Source organism: Syngnathus acus, chromosome 3, assembly GCF_901709675.1.
Source record: "Syngnathus acus chromosome 3, fSynAcu1.2, whole genome shotgun sequence".
Lineage (NCBI taxonomy): Eukaryota > Metazoa > Chordata > Actinopteri > Syngnathiformes > Syngnathidae > Syngnathus > Syngnathus acus.
In genome coordinates this window covers 7,397,253-7,408,875 of record NC_051089.1, presented here as the reverse complement: position 1 = coordinate 7,408,875, position 11,623 = coordinate 7,397,253, and the positions used below count along the sequence as shown (strand labels likewise).

Below are 11,623 nucleotides of genomic sequence, written 5' to 3'. Positions count from 1 at the left end.
AAACGATACCAGGTATGACGATTTGCTAAGTCGCAGAGGAGCCATATTGGCCAAGGCGAGGCTTGTAGTTCCGCTTAATGGCTCGAATATAATATTTTATGTCCCGTTGATATAGCCACAGTGCTTAACTCGGGATGTAAAAAATAGTCAGGCCCATTCATTAGAGTAGAAATACTACACTTTGCTTGAGGACATAGATGATGCCACAAAGGTAAAATGTGTCAATTTGAACGCGAGAGGAAAGGTATTACTGCTTTAGACATAATGACGGCACAGGCCGTTTGGTTCAAAGTAATGGTAGCTTTATTGTCAAGTCTGTCACGATCATTATTTTACACACTGGACTTGCACTTGTCCACACACACTCTCAGACATACACACACAACAGCCACTGACATACAGTAAATGCATATCCAAAGTCATCACTCCCATTTGAAAAAAGGCCTCATTTGAGTGAAGCAATAAAACCTTTAATCATTTTATTACCAAAAGAGTATTTAACAAGTGGGTAATGAAACGCCAAAGGCAGGTGAGCCGATTTTAACCTTCATAGAAGGAAGCCATGTATCACATGTTGCCCCCGAGGCATGATGGGACACAAATGTCATCCTCCATTATCCAGCACACCTGAAGTGTGGCGTGGCACGCGTGGCAGGCGGGCGTTTCGCTTTGCGAGGCGAAGCTGACGGGGGAAAATTAGAGGGAATTCAATTAATGGATGTTTTTTACGCACCAGGGAGAGGGCACAGCTGCATGCGCACACACAAGCACGCACGGACGCACGCACGTATGCACATTTGAACCAATGCTACATTCGTGCTTGTGATGGAACATGGGTCCAATTATGCATTTCCCCACCAGATGGTGCTGTTTCTCTTTCTGGTTAACAGTTGTTTTCTGGCTACTGTTATACAGTGCAGTGAGACAGTTGTAGCATTACTGTATGTAACCTATCTGATCATAATCTCTGTTTACAAGCTGCAAAATGCTATTTGAATGCTTATTTATGTCGGGCACATAACGTTGATGAAGATTTTTTTTGGTGGGCCAAATATAATTACACTATGGCCCATATTTGGCTAGAGTTTGACACCCCTGCTCTACACCACCATGACGTAATGTAGTAGTAGGCTGATACACATTCAACGTAACATTTTTGGTGATAGGAAAATGAAGCTTCAAATGTGCTTCATGAACTAGTTGTATTTTTCGTTTCCTCCGGATGACACTGCTGGTTTGAATAAAAGAATTTAGGAAATGGCATGTCAGTATACTTTTAGCCCAATGTTGAACAGAGTGCCCTCTAGAGGAGTGGAAAAATACCACAACTGGTTTATGAAGTAAATTTGAAGCTTCATTTCCCATCACTACATTTATTTCTCACGTGGTGCACCATTTTTATAAATAGGGAAACTGAATGCCTTTTTATTCTTGCTTTTTCCCTGTGGGACAATTAAGGAGAAAATGAGGGGGACACTTTCAGTCTGTCTCCATATAAGAAACATATCTGACTATCTGGCTGCATTTAATGTGTGCAGTATTTAGCCAACAGAGAATGAAAACAGCGGTGCATTAGTTACAAAAAAGCAATCGCCAAGTAGTTAAGTGAGGAGAAATAGAGCCTTGAACACAGCAACATACATTACCCCAAACAATTTATGTGACACATGGGAATAATTTATGGAGGATAACAAAAATATTCTATTTTTAATAACAAGCCTCTGTGGCACGTATAGAGGAACTGCCCCCCAAAGTTAATTGAAAAGTGTCCTGGTGCTCATTTGCATAAAAAACACATTTAAAAGGTGAAAAATTATAAATAAATATGCGTCCACCTGTGAAATATGGCTTTTGGCCTGCTGGTCATTTATAACTTTGCCTTTAATTACGTGACAGGCCGGGCTTGTGCGGCTCTAATGAGAGGCTGGAGTGATGGAGGGGAAACAGTGAGACAGACACCGGGCTGCGGGTCATTTTGTGCATGGGCGCGCTCATCCTGCAACATACACTGACATTCGCGGGCCACTCGTGTGGACACTTTGGAGTAGTAACACTTTGCTTAGTGGCATATTAGCGGCATCGTGAGCAGCCAGTTAGGCATGTCACAGATGTTATGAAAGAACTTCAAACTGTTTTCAAATGTGAAATACAAAAAAGGTAAATCGGTCTTCGGGGTATGAAAGAGAGTTAAACAAAAGACTAGCACGGGATATATGACTCCCCTACCTTCCTCTCTCCCTCCATCTCTGCTTCCCTTCTATGCATAAAGAAAACAGATTGTGTTGCCCTGCAGGTACAAGATTCACTTTCACTTCCTCTCTCCTCGTCTCCTTGTTTAACCCTCCGTTTGGGGAGGGAGGGAGGGAGGGAGGGAGGGAGGGAGGATGGTTGGTCACGAGCTCACTAAGTCCTACTATAAGTAGAAGAAGGCCATATTTCACCCCCCCAAGAAATATTACAAGACAGACAAGCAAGCAGGGGCTAATCCCCGGGATGAAATTAGCAAACTGCGGGGTTAGCGGCGAGAAGGGAAGAGGAATAGAAAGAGGGCGGCGAGAGTGGGTGTGTTGGGGGTACGTGGCTGAGCCCTGCCAGAGGCAACTTGTCCACGGGGATAATTACAAGAAGCTCCTGGGATCTGTCTGTCCTTCTATCTGTCTGTCTCTGTGGGTCGGCCTTCTTTTTTTGATGGCTCTATTTTCAACAAGGGGTCTACACTTCTCCCCTTTAATGTGTATATGTGTGTGTGTGTGTCCTTCCCTTTTGTGTCTCCTGTGCTTCAGTTACATACTAGTAAAAGCTATTAAAATTGAAATTGTTCCAGGGGCAGCGAGCCGGGAGGTGAGGGAAGTGACACACTCGTGTGTGTATGTGCGTGTATGCGTGCATGTGTGTGTGCCTATAGACCCACCGGCAGGCCACACTTCCAAGTCCTCATATAGAAACATCAAAAATTCTACCTCAACATTCAGTTTTAAAACATTCTATATTCTCCTGTCTTGAAACTAAAAGGTTCAAAACAAAAACTACTTTTGTGTGATCTGCCAAATAGGACGTAAAAATATTTTTAAACAGATTATGACTTTGACTTTTGCGCACATGAAATGAAGAATGGAATGGGGCACAGTCATTCATCACTTTTCCAAAGCAAACAAATTCTAAAAGCAAGTGTTCACAAAACTAAAGTGCTCTCAGTCAAGCTTCGAGTAACTTCAACTTGAACACGCACATTTTAGCCATCACCTCCACTAGCAATGGTTCAAAAGTCTAATTTAAGTCTCAATAAAGATTGAAAAACACTACTCTGAGGTTGGTAATCGTCAGTCACATTAGATATTTTTCTTTTAATTGTCATTCATCTATTACTCAAAAACCACAGGCCACTTAATAGTTCAAAAAGGGTTTTGTGTTGGTTTCTGAGGCTTATTTTTTAAGACCTGCAAAGCAGATGATGACCTGTAGATGACGCTCTCTACCAGCACATCACACCAAACATGGAGCCACAGCGCACATGAAATCACTGTGTATGTGAGAAACGGAAAAACAGAGGCAGAAAGATGGGAGAGTACCTGATGCTCCACAGCCATCTAATGACGTCCTTTCTTTGTCTTTGAGCTCATGGCAGACAAGTCATCCAGCAGCACCACCGCAACTGCCACACATCAAGTGAAGAAAGCACAGTGGCTCATTGTTGACATGATGACCAAAAAAAAAAAAAAAAATCACTTATTTGCTCCGCTTGAAGCTGACATTTAAACTTAATTTGGCTTCATGCATGTGCAAGCAAATTGAACACATTGGATTTTGTGAAGATGTGGAATGTGCTTTTTGCTGTAACCATGCACTAATGAGGCAGCATTTAAAAAATAAAAAGATGCAGGACTATAAAAAGCTGTAATAACAGATAAATACGGGACAGGTGGCGTATTAGTCTCATTGAACTGCGTGTGACGATCAAACCTAGTCAAGGTCACGTGAGTAATGAGCCTGGTAACATGAAGCAGCTGCGTGGCATTTTTACATATAATTACATGATAATTACGAAGGTATTACATAATTATTATTTATGGATTTGTTTTTGTCTCATCAAGCCACACATGGCAATGAAGATATTTACTGAGGTTACGCAAGAAGTTTTTTGTTCATGATTCAGCATTTATAAATTAAACATTTTGGTACCTCCTGCAATTAATTAACTTACATTGGTAGTATTCATATTGAATTATTTTGTGTGCCTTTTACTGTGACTCCAGTCTAAAAATAAAACATTAAACAAGGAGACCAAATAATATGCACAGTGATTCAACCTACAGAAGGTAAAGTGTTTAAATCTAAGTATAGAAAACACAGGTATTAAATATAGACAAAGTAAGAAAGAGAACTAAATATCTCTGTTGAAAAAAACATTGTTAATGTTTAAGTTGTTTTAAGTAAATATAGCTCTTGTGTCTGTCTTTATTTTAAATTGTAATAGAACACAGTCTAACCAAATCACATAATTAAATGTTTTGATGTAATCAAACATGGTTCCGAAACCATTTTATTCTTCACATTTGGTTAAAAAGAAAATCCAAGTGATAATATATGATAATATTTCAGTTTGCCAGATGAAATATTTCAGGAGCATATGCTGACTTGTTAGCAGTGCACTTTTAATTTAATACATGCATGAACATGAGGACATGTCTTGCCCTTCATATAGGCCGACTGTATTTAAAAAAAAAATGCCCTTGACAATGACTCAGCCTCTCTGAATTTAATTTTTTTTCAACTTTAACATGCTTTTTGTCTTGGTGCTGTTTTATTAAGAGCAAGGACCTAAGGTGTTTATTTTTAATCATGTGTAAATTGTGACTGAGAAAGAGTAGCTTGCTTTCCACAAAAACAAAATCATATTTTAATGTACCCGTAGGAGACACAGAGCTGGTGCACACTTCCCACATCGATTTGCATTTGAACCTTCATGGCGATCACTGCGTAAGAGCTTCAATTAGAAAACGGGCACCATGCTGGGAGTGCATTGCTTTGCTCAAGAACACGATACAGCAAGAAAAATACATATTCTGAGCATTTCACTGTTACAGTTCTATTGAGTCTGTCATGTTCGAATATATGCCCTGTGCCCCTGATAATGTATAAAATAAAAATGAGCTTTTTTCTTGGGCGTTTGAAATGTTTGATTGTTTTCTTGTGCACAAAAATCTTTTTCGGGGGGAACCATTATGTTAAAACCATTTGAAAATATTTAACTAGAGTAATTGTACTCTTACTAATCGCACCATGAATGTCACTACTAATCATAATAATAACAGGCAATTAAAAAAGTCTAGAAATGGAAAATTATTCTTAGAAAACTACAAAGAAATAAATTTTATTAGTATTCTTAGCCATTTTTCACACATCTGTAAGTCCTTGAATGTGATCTTGTTTCAATTCATTTTCAGCACACTTATTTAACCTCATCTAGTACCATTTAACTTTAAAGTGTTTTTAAGACGCACTCTCATGATCTCATCCTGTCTCGCCGCCGGCCACCCTGACTTTGTTGTGTGCGTGTGTGTGAGTGTGCAATACTTCCTAATGGTTACAAGTAATGAATAGACCAGCCTTAGGGAGGTCTATATAAACCCATTAGCTTTAATAAAGTCTGAAGGTGTAAAATGACTCTCTGAGGTATTTCACTATACACTTAGTAGTCTCCCCAACCTAATAATATCGGCGTCTCTTCCCAGTATACTATCCCGCTTCCTCTTTTGATTGCATTGTCTGCACAATTATTTTCAATTCAGGCACTTAGAGGACAGTGGTGAGAGGGCGTAAGAGAAATAGAGGGCGCTGTGTTGTCTCTCAGCTGCACGGATGGACAAACAAAGCTGAAAGAGATGAAGACAGGACGCGGGGAAACTAAGGAGGGTGCTATGACTTCCATACAGTGTGTGAATATGTGTGTGTATGCTCATTTGGCTGCCTCTTAATCCCTGATTCAATTTCCAGCCTTTAAACATGACGAATTACATTCCTGTCCTCACCTAATGCTTTTAACACATCCCTCTAAGAGGCCTTAATCAGGTGAGATGGGCCTCCATGCCCACTGCAGACACACACACATGCAAATGAGTGCAATTACACACACACACACGCATACACACACACGCACAACACACACACACACACACACACGCACACGCACACACTGATTAGCCTAGCCACAGTGCTAGCCACCCCGGTTAAGCCACCAGGTGGATAATGTGCTGCTTTAGCACCTTAATTATGCCATAATCTGTTCAGCGCCCCAGCCCCCTGCACAGGAGGACACAGTTAGAGGGGTACGAGTGGAAGTGGGGGTAGAAGGGTGCAGCGGAACCAGGGAGGTGGGACAAGAGAGGAGAACGGGACCAGAGGAAAAAAAAAAAGCCCAGAGGCACCTTGCTTGGAAAGCTCCCTTCTGTGTTTCTTTTTCTTCCTAAACAACACACACTCCTCCATGTTTCGACCCCGGCGCGTCTCGGGCCCCGCTGCAAGCGCGCACCTGTCACCGCGCACGGCCCTTTGACAAATCACATGAAGGGCAGGCTGAGTTTTGTAGGACGAGACAAAGCTTCAACATATGGCTGCTGTGTGTCCCCAGGTGCTCCTCCCCGTGCTCGCCAGTTCCTACATTTAACATAAGCTGGCTGTCCTTCTGTCTGGCTACTTTCTGTACACGTGGACATGTTCTGTACATGTAGGCCTGACTCTTGGTTGTAGTCTCCAGTAAATATTCTTTGGACTCATTTCTCATCACCTTGACCTCTCATTTTTCACCCTCCAAGTTATTGATCCACAATACACAGTTTCATTTCTTGATGATATTGCTTTTTTTTTTAGTTTAATAGAGTGGGATGACTAAAAGTCAAGTTTACAAGTTAACTTCAAACTATACAAACAGAGTTAACAAATGGGCAGGGTGGAAGCACAAACTATATAATTACAAAGCATTTGAACAGGGGTGTGTAGACTTTTTATATATAGGCTGTAGTGTCAATTAGATGGATGGTAGGTGGACCACTGGACAGACCAAGAAACAGGATTGGCCTTCCAGTTGAAAAGATGTTTTTTTGCAAACTTAAAAAATATTTGCAGGCATGCATGGGGACTAATTTTGGGGCTGGTCTCAGGGGCAGACCGCAGACCCCCGCTGGGAACAGGTGTCAGGCAGGTGTGAACTGCACCAATGTGTGCGTGCCTGAGAGTGAGTGAGTAATGGCGCTATCAACTGGCCTCCACGATCTATCATGCACGTCCCTGGCCTAGCACCTTTGTGGCCCAGTGTGCACACCATCATTAAAATAGGCACGGACACACACCCACAATGTTGGATAGACTTTGTTAAACATTAGTGTGAATGAATATATGCAATGGAACCCCCTAAAGTTGTTTGCTGAGGTTTTACCATTTGGTTTTTAATTATTTATGTACAGTAATATTTATATTACAGGAAAAAATGAGTTCAACCTGAGAGGATCCACTCCATTTCCTTCCCATGGCACTCCTTTCCCACTGTCTATTGCCTTCATGCAGCAGAAAATTTCTGTTTCCCTATTATGGGGGAGGCTGGTATTATAATTAACAAAACAATAAAAGTTTATTAATGATCATTAAAATGCAAAATAGCAGCAAGAAATGATGGTAGGTGCTAGCAATAAAATAAAAGAAGTGACTCCCTCACTTTTGGAGTCTTAATTAGACATCCATTCATTAATGGATGAGTGTATTTGTGTGTGAGTGTATGTGTGTATATGTGTGTGTGTGTGTGTGTGTGTACATGCACAGGGGAGGATACAAAAAAAATCAATTGATTAGTGGTCCCTAAATAGGCTATCAAAGAGCTGAAGACAAAAAAAAAGAAAAGTAATATATTGAGTGCTGCCAGTTTTATCTCCATACTAACTCAGGCAAGAAATAAAAATTGCACTTGGTTGAAAGCCTCAAGCCCTCGATGACACAAACTTAATGTTACACCGCATGACACCAAACCAGTAATTTCACAAGCAAGAGATTTACAATGACAAAGATGATGTAACATACTCGAAGGTTTTGTAAGATATTGTATGAAAAAAAAAAGCACAGTTTCATTTAGTAGAGAACGAACATGAGCCACAGGCAATGGAATGATTTGCTTACCAAAACTGCAAAGCTGTAAAATACCGATGGCCGCACGTGTGTCCCAATGAGACCTTGGGCAAAACAGAAAAAAAGTTAAAGTGACTTTTTTGACACATCAATTTTAAGATAAAACAAAAGCATGCATCAGTTTGATCTTTGGTCTCAAGTCTTGCATCATTTGAAATCAGTGATGCATCCAAGCCGCCCTCCTGGAGCTCTATTTAACGGTACACTTTGTTCAAGTTGCCTCACTTCTTCCTCCTACACAAGCACACAGACACATATAAGTACACTTTCACACAGGTACATATATATAGACTGGCTCGATTTATAAAAGTTGGCAGGACCCGGTGCTCTCTCTCAGGGAGGAACTAAGAGAGTTCAAATCATGGCCTAATTACGCTTCTTGTTACACTTCATCTCCCTCCATCCTGCGCTCAGAAAGTAGAGCACACGTTGACATCCTAAACACACTTTTGTTACTTTCCTCAAAACTCAACTTCAAAATACTTGGAGGAAAACACTTTTTGTTTAGTGAAACATATTACGTGTGACTGTTGCTTTAATTTCCAAAAAGTTTTGAGGGTCAGATTAAAAAAAAGTAATACGATTGACTGGCAAACAATCCCAAAGTCGTTATGTAAACTACAAAATTGACTTTACCGTTGTGACGGAGAACGAGACGCATGAGAATTGAAACGTCAAAGCAACCCGACTCCACTTCTGCTAACGTCAGGCCCATGCAACATGAACTACAGCCTTTTCCCACAGTGCGCTGCCTCCTCCATACATGTGGAAGCTTGTGAACGCGCGCCAGCGTACGCGCATGACACTGACCTACCCTTCAAGAGCTTTGACTTCCACTGAGGCAGCTGGAAGAGAGAACGTCTGAGAAAAGACAACACAGAGAGACAGAACGGAAGCAAAAAGTCCACAACAGAGCAAAGAGTGACTAAGTATCAACGTTTCCCCTCCGCTTTCATTCATCAGTAAATTCATTACAGGCCGAACAGCGTGAAACGTGTTGTTCCACGGCGGTGCGCTACTTGACAACGCTTTTATGGACATGTGCTTGTTAACACACACTCACACACACATGCAGAGTGAAGTGTGTGACAATGAAAAGCGCAGTCCGAGCAGCTTCTTTGATGAGAATATGACGGGACATGGAAATGCGATTAGATTCACTTTACAAGCCTCCCTGTGACGACAAATCAAAACAATTGCATGTCGAGCTGATGATATGGCAAAGCGCTCATTGTGTGTGTTTGTGTGTGTGTGTGTTCTTCATGTTGACGTCTCATTTGAAGCAGCATGATGAAAATGTTGAAGGCTGGTGACTTACGAAGTACTTTAAAAAAAAAACTTTTTGCAACAAACGTCCCCCCCAAAATTTAAGGCCAAAAAATAATTAACCACATTAGATGACATCATGGACTTCTAAAAGCAGAAATCGATACCTACATCGACATAAATAAGAGTCTGATCGTCACATAACCTTGAGTGTTTCAATTTGCATGCTTGAGCTCATCCATTACAGCACCAAGACACATTTTATGTTTCTGCACATTAATTTGTAAACTTTCATACATTTGTTGCTAAATTATTTCCAAGATGCTTAGGAGTACAAGTGTGTGTGCATCTTTTCATGAATAAAATATTTCCTCAAATGCCGGCCTGTTTACTCAATGGCAGAAAATGCTTCTTTATTAAGGGAGAGGTCATTTAATTGTAAAAGTTGCACTAATATATTAGTCGTTTTTCACTGAGGATAAAAAATATATGCCTGTGCGTACCTATGCATTTGCATTGTGCGCTTATCTTCCGGTGGATATTCTGTTGAAATTAAATAATCTATAAAACGTAGTTTTTTTCGGTTAATTTTGTAATAATTAAAAAAAAAAGGAATAAAGCAGAGGCCGCTATTTGTAATTTAATTCCTCTGTGTACTCAGAGGAAAGTGAAGTCCCATTTGAGATATTGATGCGCTTCAACCTTGGTTGACACACATGCGCTTGCACTAGACCCGACCAGACGACGCAAGCTGTAACAGAACTCAATTCAGCGGAAAGCAGCGCTCAGAATAGAGCGCTCATCCCGAGGTCACACACTCGTGCGGAGCAAGCGCACACACATGCACACACACCTGGCTGCATGTGGCAGGCAGCATACGTGTTGTCTGTATTCATTGTGGACGCTGGCAGCTGATGTTTGTTTCCTCTGGTGGTGTGTGGGGGCACAAAATGAACACCGGGATGCAGCAAGGCTTGACACCTGTATACAGGAGAGAAAATATTAGCCACTATTCTGCTCTGGGGAAAAATGAGAGGGTTTTAGACTTACAGAGGAACTGAGAAGGTTTTAGATTTTTTATCTCTTGATGTTGTGATCTTCCTCCAAAACGACGGGTGTATTGCACTGCTGATGTTCTGGCTGCTCCAGCCAGACTCTCTCTCTTGTGTGTGTGTGTGTGTGTGTGTGTGTGTGTTTGTTACAATGGCACTTGGCACTCTTCCCTGGAGCTTCATCCCTGACCTTACGATAACCCTGACACACACTCATTCATGTACACACACACACACACACAAAAACAGGAAAACAAATGTACAGTAAAAATAAATAAAAACAAGAACATAAAAAGTAAATGATTTTCCAAAGTTCCATTCTGTTCATCTTCCATGCACGCACATATGTTACAGGTTAAACACCAACAGGTGCGTGTCTGCCATATAGGAGCACCACATATGTTAATTTTTTTGCATTTTGGGTGATGATAGAAAGTCATTATATGTCAAAAGGGGTCAAATTTGATCCAAACAGTATGTAAGGATGACTGCCCCCACACCCCTAAAAAATTCTTCTTGAGCACCTCTGTGCCAAGCAGTCCTGTCAGCACCTCTGTTGTCCACACACAAGCCATGAAGGCAGTTCCAGGCATGTGATGATGATGCCAAGCTGGAATGACACACACGCACGCACGCACACACACACACACACACACACACACACACACACACACACACACACACACACACACACACACACACACACACACACACACACACACACACACACACTTACATACCCATGAATGCATACCCAAGCGTCTCCCCGCAGACGCTCTTAATTAGACTCCACCCGTCCCCCACGTTCCCTGTGGCGGGCCAGACAAAGGAAAGCTCACTCGTTTGGACGTGCGAGTGTGTGTGTGTGTGTGTGTGTGTGGGCTCACATTGTGTGTTTGTGTCTGAGGGGCCTATCTTTAGCAGATGCTCATATACTGTACATCTCTCTGGTGTGTGTGTGTGTGTGCAGCAGCGGCGGTGCTATCATTAAAGTGTCATTGAGAAGTGGCACCACTTAATTTTAGCATCTCTCTCTCCGGGGGCAGTGAGGGAGACGCAGGAGCCTGAGTGGCGAACGAGAGGGGGAAGAGGTGGAGGAAGAGGATGAGAGGAAAGAGAAAGATGAGCAAGTA

General features: G+C 41.6%; 1 long non-coding RNA gene across 1 annotated transcript; it reads right to left on the bottom strand.

Annotated features, from left to right (window-relative positions):
• Window positions 1-346: 346 nt before the first annotated feature.
• On the bottom strand, window positions 347-11,128 carry LOC119120990. Its single transcript, XR_005097605.1, has 5 exons — window positions 10,489-11,128; window positions 10,292-10,419; window positions 8,164-8,216; window positions 3,570-3,652; window positions 347-682 (listed from the first exon to the last, which is right to left on the bottom strand). It is a non-coding gene; the product is annotated as an uncharacterized LOC119120990 (long non-coding RNA).
• Between the last annotated feature and the right edge of the window lie 495 nt (window positions 11,129-11,623).